This window comes from Pelobates fuscus, chromosome 1 (genome assembly GCF_036172605.1).
Source record: "Pelobates fuscus isolate aPelFus1 chromosome 1, aPelFus1.pri, whole genome shotgun sequence".
Lineage (NCBI taxonomy): Eukaryota > Metazoa > Chordata > Amphibia > Anura > Pelobatidae > Pelobates > Pelobates fuscus.
Window position 1 is genome coordinate 311,738,646 of NC_086317.1, and position 14,826 is coordinate 311,753,471.

At 41.7% G+C, this 14,826-nt stretch overlaps 1 protein-coding gene across 1 annotated transcript in view; it reads right to left on the minus strand.

Annotated features, from left to right (window-relative positions):
- Positions 1–3,718, minus strand: part of CHAMP1 (chromosome alignment maintaining phosphoprotein 1) — a 12,810-nt gene extending 9,092 nt beyond the window's left edge. The window contains exon 1 of the mRNA XM_063458594.1: positions 3,639–3,718. The gene's annotated coding sequence lies outside the window, so the exon portion shown is untranslated. The remainder of the gene's footprint in view (positions 1–3,638) is intronic.
- Positions 3,719–14,826: the final 11,108 nt, after the last annotated feature.

A 14,826-nucleotide genomic window follows, 5' to 3' on the forward strand; every position in this document is an offset into this window, starting at 1 on the left:
TTTGTGTAGTGTGTATAGTGAATGCAGTATTTGTGTAGTGTGTATAGTGAATGCAGTATTTGTGTAGTGTGTATAGTGAATGCAGTATTTGTGTAGTGTGTATATATAGTGAATGCAGAATGTGTGTTTGTGTAGTGTGTATAGTGAATGCAGAGTGTGTGTTTGTGTAGTGTGTATAGTGAATGCAGAGTGTGTGTTTGTGTAGTGTGTATAGTGAATGCAGAGTGTGTGTTTGTGTAGTGTGTATAGTGAATGCAGAGTGTGTGTTTGTGTAGTGTGTATAGTGAATGCAGAGTGTGTGTGTTTGTGTAGTGTGTATAGTGAATGCAGAGTGTGTGTGTTTGTGTAGTGTGTATAGTGAATGCAGAGTGTGTTTGTGTAGTGTGTATAGTGAATGCAGTATTTGTGTAGTGTGTATATATAGTGAATGCAGTGTGTGTTTGTGTAGTGTGTGTATAGTGAATGCAGAATGTGTGTTTGTGTAGTGTGTGTATAGTGAATGCAGAATGTGTGTTTGTGTAGTGTGTATAGTGAATGCAGAGTGTGTGTTTGTGTAGTGTGTATAGTGAATGCAGAGTGTGTGTTTGTGTAGTGTGTATAGTGAATGCAGAGTGTGTGTTTGTGTAGTGTGTATAGTGAATGCAGAGTGTGTGTTTGTGTAGTGTGTATAGTGAATGCAGAGTGTGTGTTTGTGTAGTGTGTATAGTGAATGCAGAGTGTGTGTTTGTGTAGTGTGTATAGTGAATGCAGAGTGTGTGTTTGTGTAGTGTGTATAGTGAATGCAGAGTGTGTTTGTGTAGTGTGTATAGTGAATGCATTGTGTGTATATAATGCAGTGTGTTTGTGTAGTGTGTGTGTGTATGTATGTGTAATGTGTATATAATGCAGTGTGTTTGTGTAGTGTGTGTGTATGTGTAATGTGTATATAATGCAGTGCGTTTGTGTAGTGTGTATGTAATGCAGTGTGTGTGTGTGTAGTATGTGTATGTAATGCAGTGTGTGTTTGTTTGTGTGTGCGTGTGTGTAATGGAGTGTGTGTATAGTGTGTGTATGTAATGCAGTGTGTGTGTATGTAATGCAGTGCGTGTGTGTGTATGTAATGCAGTGCGTGTGTGTGTATGTAATGCAGTGCGTGTGTGTGTATGTAATGCAGAGTCTGTGTGTGTAGTGATGTAATTTGTGTAAAATGGGGGGGCATTTTTTATTTTAATTTTTTTAAAATATTTAAATGGTGTGGGTTTTTTTAGGCCCCCCCTCAATGCTTCTTACCAGGGAGGGGGGGATATAGTATTCCCTGGTGGTCCGGTGGCTTGTTAAGTACTGTGGGAGGGCCGGCAGGAAGCAGTTTCTTACCTTGCCAGCAGCTCCTCCAGCTCCCCAGTGTAAATCTCGCAGCGCGCGCCAATCGTTGCCATGGTAACCCGTGGCTACGCTCTGCGGCCGCGAGTCTCGCAAGATTTAGACATGGAGCTGCAGGCAAGGTAAGAAACAGCTTCCTGCCGCCCCCCCCCCCCCAGGACCGCTGGGCTTGTAATGAGCCTGGCGGTCCTAGAAGGTATTATCAGCAATATTGGTATCTATATTGGCCAATACCGATATTGCCGAAAATACCGATTATCGGCCGATTATATCGGTAAAACCGATAATCAGTCGATCCCTAACACACACACACACACACACACACACAGTTCCTATTTGGGACCCTTTTACTGTGAATTGTAGCTCATTGCCTTATGGACTTATAAAAGGTTTTTTGTATATTTTTTGGCATGTAAGCTACTTATTTAACCTAAGTTGTACCTATTCCTAGACATTCACTTCCATTTGGAGTGAACGCCTTGGATATTGTTTTCATTCCTTTTCTGATTTCCTCTGTGTTTCTATTCATAGACTTTGTATGGATAGCCCTGTTTCAATGAGCAACAGTCTATGTGCTCCACAGAGTAGACCATCCATATAAATAGATTCAGCACTAGCTCTCTGGAAATGACCTGCAGAGACTGGAGTTCACGTCTTAAACTTCACAATGACCTATTGCACAGTAAACTATATATTGCCCGTAATGATCTGGAATAATACACCTATTACCGCTGTGCAGTCTGGATAATTAATCTTGAATATAGCACGAGATTATTGATAGTCACACCTGCTGGCATTTTAATAAAAGCAATTAAAATAGCTGCCACTCAGGATTTTAACCCATACTAATGTCAGGCAGTGTCGTTGCTGCTCTCACAGGAATGTTCTTTATTCTTATTTAACCCAAATAAGTTACACTACACTAAAAATGAACCCACTAGTCTTTGCTAAAGCAACTCACCCACACATTAGCACTAAACACACTGGCTCTTTCACACACTCACTCATTGGTTCAGATGCACACTTTTAATTTACAGAGAGAAAGAGGTTGGGCTCTAAAAGGAAAATGTGGAGTCTAAAAAGGAATGTCTGTTTAAGATGTGCGGCCATGATGAGAAGGGGGTGGGAATAATTTAGATTAGTGGGTTGCCTAAGTTTAGTCATGCCTAGGGCAGCACAGAACCAAAATACACCACTGCATGGAGTACCAAAGGCTTGACAAGACAGGGGCACCAGTAAATCAGTGGTGGGGCACAGCGGAGTAATTATTCCTGAAAAAAACAGTGGAATGTTCGTGGTCATTTTTATTTACAGAATTATGCACTAGAAAGGCTTTTCATACATAACCAATGACACATCGTTAAAAGGAACACAATATTTGTTAGGAATGCAAACACGTCCTGGAGAGGCTGGTTAGGGAACAAGCACCCTTCAGGATCGCAGTGAAAAGGTATTTTACTTAGCTTTTCTGCCAAGCCGGCTGGCCTTGCTTGCGCAGAAGAGAGACTGTAAGCTTGTTTGAGCAAGGTCCTCTTCAACCTATTGTTCCTGTAAGTTTTCTTGTAATTGTCCTATTCATAGTTACACCCCCCCTCTCATAATATTGTAAAGCGCTACGGAATCTGTTGGCGCTATATAAATGGCAATAATAATAATAAATCAAGCTTGATTATCTCAGCCAAGCCAATGCTCTCCCATTGGAAGCACTAGTAGGCTATTGCACCTGCACAGCAAAACGGCACACCAATCAGCATCTTTTCCCAGAGTTTATCAATTAATCTCTATGGGGAGCATCCATGCAGAATGCGAAGATGCTGAATGTAGGTGATGCACACTGTACTGAGATTAGGAAGCACCTCTAGTGGCCATCTGAGGGGCTACCACTAGAGGTGTTACTAGGCAGCAATTCTCTGAAAGGGCAGGGTTCACACTGAAATGCTTGCAGGGGCATACTATACTCACAAGACCCACTACATGAAGCTGCAGTAGTTATGGTGACTATAGTACCCCTTTAAATCTACTAACACCAAAATCCCAAAAAAGAAAGCTTATGAACAGTGTTTAGGGTATTTTCTGTTTGTTTGTTTTCTTGCTCCTCAATAATGTAACCTCTAGTAATGGTGTCCCTCAAATAATGCTCCTCTCCCTGGAGGTGCTTTTAAAACCAACCCCCCATTTATAGCAGAACCTCCCCTCCTCCTCCTCCCCCGGCAGACACACGGTAACAATACTTGGTGTCACAGTCACTGCATTAAACCGATCCTAGCTCACGCACTTACCGTTATAAACATGGATCCCGTGCTCGGCGGGAAACACAGCACCATCTATACCTCTGACGACGTGATGCAGAGCCCATCATGCCGTGGGCATCAGTGCGTCATCAAAACTCGCCGGCTGGCGCTTCCATCACGCGTTCTTCCAGTTTATCCGTTGGTTGGCGCCGGCCATCTTGTGGATGGCAAGCAGGCTGTGTGCATAGCTTTCAAAGCTAGGTCGGATTGTACTGTGTGTTCTAACCTGGGAATAAAGAATCTCCACCACAACTAGCTTCCAAAACATTGCATGACATAGACAAATGTACCTGTAACATATCCATAGCTCTATCTCGAAAGCAGTATATACTGGGGTAAGCGAATAAACTGCAGTAAATATATTAAGAAATTAGTTTGCGTAAATAACATACATTGTTCTCATGCTAAATTATATTTTAGCTTAATGAATTATTAGAAAATCACCTAAAATATCTCACACCCGTAAAATTAAAGTGTCCCTCTGTGTCCTATTGAAAAGTTGGGGGGGCGTGAAATGATGTGCTGTCACTTGATGCAAAAGAATTTAAGAAACAGATCGCTTCACTACTCCCAATCATCAAGATTTCAGGGTCCTGTCCGTCCATCTCAACTTTGTTTCCTGGTATCCTGCTCTTGCACTAGGACTCTGTTGAGAGCCCTGAAACAGTACTCTATGCATGGCACACCCTCAGTGGACTTGCCTGGATGATTGACAGACAGCCTGACATGCATTCACACCAGGTTGACCTGCCAATACTTCGTACAGCACCAATGATGTGATTTGAATCAATGACCTACCCAATTTTACCCCACCCACTGACATCTCGCTTCACAGGATTCTGAAGTTGTTGGGAATCTCACTTTGTGATCCTTGTAAATGAAAGCTGCCTGACAGTATGTTGCATGTTCACTGAGGACAGCTGATGCCATCGCTGTGTGAATACGCAGTTCAGGAAGAGTGATTTTGGTTGGATAATGGCTGCCCAAAGATCACACAAAATGGTTTTACACACCGGGCACTGTGTCAAAATGTATATATGTTAAAACATTGGCAAATTCCTGTAAGGGTTCAGGGATAGATGTAGATAAATGAGTTAGTAAAGTAGTACAAACAGGGTGTGTAACATTAAGGCAATAAGAAGAACAAGTTGGACCATAGGGCTGATGATATAGAAATGGTAGATGGAAAAAGAGAATAAACAACAATAACCTAAAGAGCAGCAATGAAATCCTTGAGAACTAGGAGAATGTGATGCTGCTTGGCAAAGTCTTCATCCATAAATTTACCCACCATTCCTCCGTCTATGAGGGCTGAAGTATGTACAGAACCAGAAGGCCAAACTAAGAATACAGGTACCACAAAGTGGTTGGTTGTTTGGGGGGCAAGGCAGTCATAGCTGTAAATAATAGGGAGCAAGTGAAGGGCCAAGTCTAGAGTCCCAAGAAACAGTGGGAGTCCAAAACTGGGTTGTGGCAGAACCAGCAACCTATTCATATTCAAGACTGAGTTCGTTCGACAATTTGGAGTTCCCGAACAGACTAAAGATATATCGTCTGTCGAACAACCTACCGAACAGTAAGCCCACCCAGGGGAGTTGTGTGCCTCCAATTGATGTTATTCACACTTAGAAACCGCAAGGTTCTAAGTGGTCGGATTGGGGACCAACGTTCGTATAACCGAACACATGGCGGCGGCCATGTTTGTTCACAAACACAGCGATGCTTGGTTCGTCGAGTGCATGGAACTATAATCGGACACTCGACTGCGCGAACACCGCTGTACTACCATCCCTTTGTGTGTTTGTTTCCCTTTACCTATAAAGAACGGCATTTGTATAAAATAAACCACCGAACACAGGGCACACGACCCCCTGTAACACGAACAGTTCCCTTCATTATTTTAATGGTGAATACTCCCTAATTTTAATGGTGAATACTCCCTAAAACCATCTGGAACTATTTTGGGATTTCACCTCGTGGTTGACCGGTTTAAACTTCACTCGAATGGCGTTCCTAATCTACCGAACGGATCTGAGTGATATTTCGACAGAGTGGGCGCTAAGATCCCTGCTATTCGGTGAAGTATCTTTCATGGAGTTCTGAAAAGTATTAATGTGTGTTTTGATGGTTTGAAATATTGTATATTTTCTGTACCTGTGAGATAATGTAATTAAAGAGTTGTCCTTACTCAATTATCTCCCAGATACAGAGGAGGAGTCTGAGAAATGTTACTTTGTCCCCGGTCTCCAACAAGGTCCACCAGTGGAAAACCCTGGAATGTAAATTAAGAAACCCCTTGCATGGGGAGTTGCATAAAAGCCATCTGTGGCAGAATAAAAATCAGTTGACTCCCAGAACTGTGTATTGTCCGGTTATTGGAAAATTGGGGTTGTGTTGCTGTACTGCGCTTCTCCTTGATGTTTTACCGTCTACCAGCGGAGATATTGATTTTAATATTGCAGCTCCGCTACATCGGTTGTTAGGCAGCCTATAACAGAGTAACAAGAAAGGGGGTAACCCTAGGTACAATATAGAGAAGAAGGGATCCCTTGAAACAAGGGAGTCCTAATGTGAAACTCTGGTTGAACAGAGATAGATACCTATCTAGATAAACTCTAGGGGGGATCTGCACAGTAGCCAGGAACTAGGAGCACAAAAGAAGGGGAGCTGCCTAAGGAACCAGTTTTGAACCACTGTTTCTTGGGACTCTAGACTTGGCCCTTCACTTGCTCCCTATTATTTATCTTAGTTCAGGTGTTATTGCACCACTAGCCTTTACTAATCTTATCAAGTTCACATAGGAATCAGCTTTTTCGTTACTCATGGCAGGCTTCTTGTCGAATAACGTAGATGCAAATCAATGGTGTCTAGATGCCGACACAATATTCTCTAGCAATCCCTCTCTCCCACCACCACCATCCCCGAATATACAGATGAGCTTTAATAAATTAACTAGACTCTTTAAGCAACAAATTAGAACAAGTTAGGAAATCTCTACTCTGAACAACTACATTGCTAAAAATATAATCCCAAGGTGGTTGTGGGTACTAGTCCCTCCCTCTAGGAACATAGATATCGAGGGGTTTAACAGAGAGTGGGAGAAGGCAGCATCTAAATGTTCCTCAACCTTCATGTCCATCATCTGTAAGTATGAGACACTCTCACTTCGATTCAACAGGAATTGGACACTGAGATCAAGGTAACTCAAACATTTTATACAGACCCCCTCTTTCAAAGTTTAGAAATCAAACTTAAGAATAACCTGGATAGGTTCTCATACCAAATTAAAATTAAAAAAAACATCAGGAATTTGTGAGAGATACTACTGACTTTGAAACAGGAAAGGTCTATCACCACTTCAAGAAGAGAGTAAGAGTAGACTTCGATCGCTTTAGCACCTCCGAGTAGGAGTCTACCAACAATGATGAGGTTGAAACTACAAGCACACAAAAGACCATAGACGTGGCTCCCCCTAAAAGCATACTCCGTACATTTTTTAGGGCTAAGAAAGGCCGAAAAGTTTCAGGGCCCCAGGACCAGACTGTCACAGAAAAACAGGGGCCAACGGAGATACCGCAAATAAATGCGAATGACGTTAAGGTTATGAACCTATCCACTATCAGTCTTTCTAAGGTAGAGATTTTAACACTTCAAAAAGGTCTCACGTTTGTACCCATACCTCACTTTAATAAATTTAGTTGGACGAAAGATTTACACCTGTTTGCCCACAAATTAGCCTTGCTCAAATATCACACCCTCAAAAGAGAACAAAAAGCTCAAAGCCTGGGTTTGACCATTAAAGATCTAGATTGCCTAGACACTCTGGTGGAACTTTTGGAATGTAATGATGACACAAGACCTAACAGTATACCTAACACTGACATTAAACCTAAGAGCAAATTCATTTCACACCTCATACACTATAAACACATAGATATGTTTTTTGAGATGGTAGGCAGGGATATTGAGTCAATAAACCCCAACGATCTTGATTTTAGACCGAACAATAATCTCTCAAAAGTCGAAAGGAAGGCACTACAATCACTACGTACTAATGCTAACATAATCATTAAACCCTCTGACAAGGGTGGGAAAATTTTCATAATGGGCTGCTCCAAGTATGTACTGATGGTGAATCACCTCCTTGACGACAATGATACATACCAGATATTACCAAGTGACCCCTCCTCTGAATACCTCAGTGAAGTGAAGGCTCTATTATCCGAAGCTATGAACAACAGACTCATCACAAAGGATGTGTTTTAGTTCATGCTTGTTAAACAACCATTGTTTTCAGCCTTTTACAGCCTCCCCAAAATACATAAATCACTGGTTAACGCCTCGGGGAGACCGATTGTGTCGGGTACAGGGAATCTCAGTCAGAATATCAGTATCTATCTAGACAAAGTAATGTCCCCAATAGTTTCCACTTTACCTTCCTTTGTTAGAGACATTAAACAAATGTTACAACTACTGGAAGACATGGGGGTACCAGAAGGTGCACTACTATGTAGTTTAGATGTAGAATCATTGTACAGCTCCACCCCCCACATCCTGGGGATGGAGAACGTGAGATCTATACTACATGGTGAACTAAACACCCCGTTCAGCTATATCAACTTTATTTATGACTTATTCCAATTTGTACTCGCATCAAATTTTTCTATTCAACGGTGTAATTTACCACCAAATCAAGGGAACAGCGATGGGGATGTCATGTGCCCCCTCCTATGCCAATTTATACCTTGGCACATGGGAGGGCAACTTCAAAAACGACCAAAGTATATCCCCGTACCTTGAGAAAACCACTGTTGGAAGAGCTATATAGACGATGTTTTTGTGATATGGTTGGGCTCTGTAAATCCATTTAAGGAATTCGTACAAACGCTGAGCATGAATAATATCAACCTGAGATTCACCAGTGAGATTGGAGGCAGGAATTTGAATTTCCTGGACATTACTGTCTCTATACAGCAAGATGGAACGATAACAATCATGTTATATCACAAAAAACAGCGACTAATAGTCTACTAAATTGGTCCAGTCACCATCCATATTCATCCAGAGCAGGCATTTCTATTGGCCAATGCTTCCACCTATGTAGGAACTGCTCGTCCCTGGAGGACTTTAAAATCAAATCCTGGGTTCTTCACAAAGCCTTTAAAGAAAAAGGATACCCAAATAGAGTCCTTAAAAAGGCCTACCCCAGGGCTATTAACTCAGACCGTGACTTACTACTCTCAGACTGTACTCCATCTTCTGACTATTTTATTCGCTGTATAGGGACATTCGATACAGACTGGCCAAATATGTTGAATAATCTTAAACGTTATTGATATGATATTTGGTTTTGTTTATTTACAAATATGATGATCTGAAGGACATGCATTTACCTTTGTCCAATTGAAATGTGTTTTTTTAGGACCTAATACATTTTGTTTAAAAATACCTCCATTTGTTTAAAAATACACAGGTATGTGGAAAGAGCGCAGGTAACTTTTTTTCTTTGGTTTTTAGTATATGTATTTTGGCTGATGTGTACTATAGTCATTGCTGCCACCCAGGAGTAATGGGAGTTTGAGCACATGACTAGTTTCTTTGTATTTCTAATACATTTTTTGTTCACTTCTTTTAGTAATGGATACTTTAACATACAGTACAATGATTACAAAAATTAAAGAACAGGTCAATGATATTATACAAATTAGACAACCACAGTTGATTTAATTTAAACATGGTGTTACAGATACACTTTCCAACTTGCAGAACATAAGTCAGAAAGCAAAAATATTTTCTCCACCCTTATCACTCCATCACTCTATAGTTTCCAGACACCCTCTTTCCCTCTTCCATGTTCGTTTTCACTTAGGATTTTATTATCATTCTATTACCACATTCGGTACTCTTGATCACTGGTTTGCATGTTCACTTCCGCCAACAATTTACAGTTTCCATGACTACACGCATGGGCACGTCATTACGTCATCACACACGGTTCACTTCCGGGTTTCTAATTCCGAGCTCTGTCCATTCACTCCCATCACCTGCACTTGGTAAGTCACTTATTACTGTTTTATGTATTGTATATAAACTCACCATTTGTACTGTATTGCCATCTTGATAAAGACCTGTTTGGTCAAAACGTTGATCCATATTGGCAGCATTCTAATACAATATTTTGTTTGGAAATCCATTGAGTGCCCTCATCTTTACCATATTTTTTATACTCAGAGCAGAGCAGCACCTTGGTGTAAGTTTTCTTGTTTATTTTGGAGGTTTGAGTGCCAGACTTATATATATATAGCAAATATGGTTTAACATTCCAAGATCAGGGTAACAATAGTACAGGAGAACAGTAAAACTAGCCAGGTACTCAAAGTCAAAAGATAAGTCAAGTCAATTGCAGGAAAATCAGAGAAGAAACACATTGAGTGGAGACATAGAGGAAATCACAACAGGTCAAAGACAGAGGGCCTAAAAATCCTCACAGATACTTAGACAGACTTTGATTGGTCCATGTCACCCCTGCGACTCCAAAAGTGCGGGAACTAGTTACACGGATCTGCAGAAGCCTGAAGAGGCGTCATGCGTCTGAAAAGTACAAGTGTGCAGCATTTTTTTTATTGCCAGATTGGTGCTAGCAGCAAGAAAAGGGAAGCTGAAAATCTGCACCAATCAGAACAGCTTCACATGAGTGCCCACAGAATGGGTTCCACAATCAACACGTGCGACGTGCACAAAATAAAACGGTTAGAACACGTAGCCCTAGTAAAGAATACTTTTTGGTGAATTTATTTTATTAGATTCATCAGTACTACCTGGAGCATAGATTACATATGAAAACACTCATTCTGATACCATTTAAAACACATACATACATGCATCGTGATCTCTGATTAAATGTTTAGTATGTCAACTGCATAATTGTTTTCTTAATGGATTGAAAATAATAATAAAATAATAGAAATGCCAAAAAACAACAACTTTATATTATTCAGAAAAATAGGGTTTTGTCTGGAGTGCCTTTTAAAACATTTGCATTTTTAACAATCTTATTAAGTAATATTTCTAATGATTATTTATAGATTTTAAAAGAACATTTCTGTCAAAACATAAGTTTGCCTAAGTGTCCTAGTGTCCAATGGATATGGTCTACAGGTGTCAAGTACTTTTTTATTGATTAGGTTCATATACTTTTTTCTCTAACCTTACTTTTTTGAGTGAATTATTTCTTTCTGTCCCTCCCCTCACCCCCAAACCTAAAAATGCATCTTAGCAAGGATTTTTTTTTTTTTTTTTTAACCAATAAAGATAAAATACACTGTACGGGTTTAATAAAGACCTGTGCCTTTTTCTGTTTTAGCTTTTTAACAACGTAACTATGTAATCATGCACATTCGTCGTTTTATCTAATCTCTTGATGGAACAAATAATACAAGACAATGTTTATTTATTGTAAACCAAGCTACTGTAATGGGAAAGTAATGAATACACACACCTATTGCAAAATGAAAACTGTTTGTTACAATGTGTCAAATCAACTGAGACGCTGTTTCTGAGAGCACTTAAAGCCTAGAGTATTTGCTTCTTGAAAAGGTGGATGCGTGTAAGTGTGATGCCAACTAATTCCTTACTGAAATCTGGGTTCTATTATCGTTGTCGATAAACATAACTCTGGTGATGAAATAGCAGTTCTTCATTTGACTTCTACAGTAATTAGAAATAAAAGAAGACACAGAAGACATAAACCCGACCACACTATGGGCAGCCCACAAATCAGTGTTAAGGGGACACCTCATACAAGCAGCTACACATAAAAAACGTGCAAAAACAAAACGCATACTGGAGCTACAGGCAACACTGAGGAAAACCGCCCAACAACACAAACAAAACCCCACCGTCACCTTATATAACCAATTACAAAACATCAGACATCTCATTAGGGAACAAACTCTAGCAGAAATAACCCGCTCCGTACTCTGGTCTAAAAGGCTATTCTACGAAAAGGCGAATAAAATGGACACCATGCTAGCACGCACACTTAGACCCAGACAGGAACGTAAACACATCACCAAAATACGCAACTCAGCAAACCAAATAGACAACACACCGAAAGCTATCAACGAAACGTTTACAGAATACTTGAAGGCATTATACAACCACACGCCTAGAGAGGGGGAAGAACAAGCCCAATACCTAAGCCGCATCACCGAATTCCTAGCACACACACGCTTACCCAAAGTAACGACAGGGGACGCCACCGAGTTAAGTGAACCAATCACACAGGAAGAGGTGGGGGTAGCAATCTCCAATCTTCAAAGTAATAAGGCACCAGGACCAGATGGGTACGATATGTCGTATTACAAAAAATGCAGCACAGAGTTACTGCCACACCTCACCAAACTGTTTAACCACTTCCTACAGGGAGGCACCCCGGACCGGGACATGGCCATAGCAAACATAGTTTTACTACCCAAACCCGATAAGGACGCGACCTTAGCCACAAATTACAGGCCTATCTCCCTAATAAATTCGGACCTAAAAATTTTTGCTAAAATCCTGGCACACAGAATGGCTCCATTACTACCCAAGTTAATTCACCCGGATCAGGTAGGCTTCATACCGGGACGCCAGCTGTACGAAAACACCCGCCGGGGGGTAGACCTGCTGTGGCACATGGCAGACACACGAGCACCATCACTGGCCCTCTCGCTGGACGCAGAGAAGGCCTTTGATAGAGTGCAATGGCCCTTCATGCTGCAACTGCTCCACACACTAGGCTTCCCTGACCCCTTCATCACAGCAATACGAGCACTATACACAAACACACGGGCACAAACCATAGTGGCGGGAGCACCTAAGATACCCTTTGACGTAGGAAACGGAACAAGGCAGGGATGTCCATTATCCCCAATGTTATTCGCTCTTGTCCTAGAGCCATTCCTACACGCAGTCCGAAACGACCCAAATATTACAGGGGTACAACTTGGGAACGAACAATTTAAGATAGCAGCGTACGCAGACGACGTACTCCTCACACTTACGAACCCAAGCCACTCACTGACTCACCTGGCGGGACTACTACAAACATACGGGGACGTGTCCGGCTACAAGATCAACCTCACCAAATCCGTAGCACTGCCTTTTCACATAGCCGACCAAGACATACAACTGATTAGACACATACACAAAATCAAAATTAACACGGAAGCTCTCACGTACCTAGGAGTGAAGTTAACGGCAGACACCAACACATTATTTAAACTAAACTATACGCCCCTATTCTCAAAAATAAAATCCGACCTGGAAAATTGGACGGAAAAACCCATATCCTGGCTAGGCCGCCTACATTCAATAAAAATGAATATCTTACCCAGACTAATGTTCCTGTTTCAAGCGCTCCCAATTAACGTAACCAAAAATGACTTAAAGGACATACAGAGGGCAGCAGACGGGTTCATATGGCAGCGGAAAAGACCTAGGATAGCCAGAGCCACAATGTACAACCCAAAATGGAGGGGGGGGCTGGGCCTGCCACACCTCCACCACTACTATGTAGCGGCACAGATAGCCCAAATAGCATATTGGCACTGCCCCATAGACCAACGTAGATGGGTGGACATTGAAGCACTGATGACAGGTGCGGACCTACCACAGTTTCACATTTGGACACCAAGGGAACACAGAGCGCTCCTAAGGACCAGGTGTCCGGCCATTCTAAACTCCATTAGCATATGGGACCGATTCACACAAAAATACAAAATAGCGGATATCCCCTCACCAATGACACCCGTGCTGCGCAATAGGGCATTCCCCCCAGGGATAAGGGCACAAGACTTCAAAGGAATAGAAGCAACGGGCTTACAGAGATATACTCACCTTTACGCGGACGACCGCATAGTCTCATATGAGCACTTACAATCCCTCGCCCCGCTACAAACCCGCGACTTCTTTAGGTACATACAGCTGCGGGATTTCGCACAAACGCAAGAGGTTAAAACAGCCGCGGCGAAACCCCTAACCTTTTTCGAACAAATATGTCTAAAAGAAAAAATGCCAGAGAAACTAATCTCGCGGCTATATAGCCACATATGCACGACATCAGGAATATGGGGTGCGCAAACCTACACGGATAGATGGGAGGAGGACTTGGGGGAAACATTGGAGGGAACAGACTGGCAGGACATATGGGAGGCAAACGCAAAGGTGTCCATCTGCACAACACTACAAGAACAAGCTTACAAAATAATGTTACGGTGGCATACCACCCCAGTGAAACAATATCATATGAAACTGAGCCCTACAGACACATGCTGGCGACTGTGCGGAGAGAGGGGCACATACATCCATATGTGGTGGCAATGCCCAAAGATACAGGAATACTGGGGAAAGATAGTAGACTTATGCTCACAAATTTTAGAACGACGACTGACGCTAGACCCATGGGCCTGCCTCCTCTCGAGACCCACAGAGGGGCTCCACAAACATGACCAAAAACTTCTAAATATGCTCTACCTAGCCGCTCGAAGAGCGATAGCGCAACATTGGATAAACACAGACACACCCCCACTCACCCTGGTCAAAGCAAAAATTAGGGACAACTACCTAATGGATAAGATGACAGCTCAGGTGAGAAATACCACCAACACATTCCGGAAAGTCTGGGCCACATGGGAACAATACGACATCTAAAACAAATAGAAATGACAGATCAGGGACGGCGAAATCTCACTCGTGTAATGGAACTATTTCGTTTTATTTAAGTTAATTTTCATATGGTTTAATATGTACTGAACTGTTACAACATATGTTAAAAGAGTCAAAAGGAAAACGCTGACAGACACTGTAGCAAACGACACCTTAATAGGCCTCTGCGCAGGCCACAGGCTACGGAACCAAAAAAGGCACCAACATCGCTATGATGCGTGCAATCATACCTACCGCTTAAATACAAAACAGGCTTCTGCGCAAGCCACACATGTCTTTTTGAATCTGCTCAGCACGAAAAATAAAGAATATATAAAAAAAAAAAAAAAAAGAAATAAAAGAAGACAGATCATAATGAACTGTGTACATTTTTAAAAAAATATAATAAGCACTATTCAGGGGCAGCTGGCGAAGTTTTAAAATGGTGAGTAGTTTGACTCCCCGCTCAGATAGTGACTCTGCTCCTTAC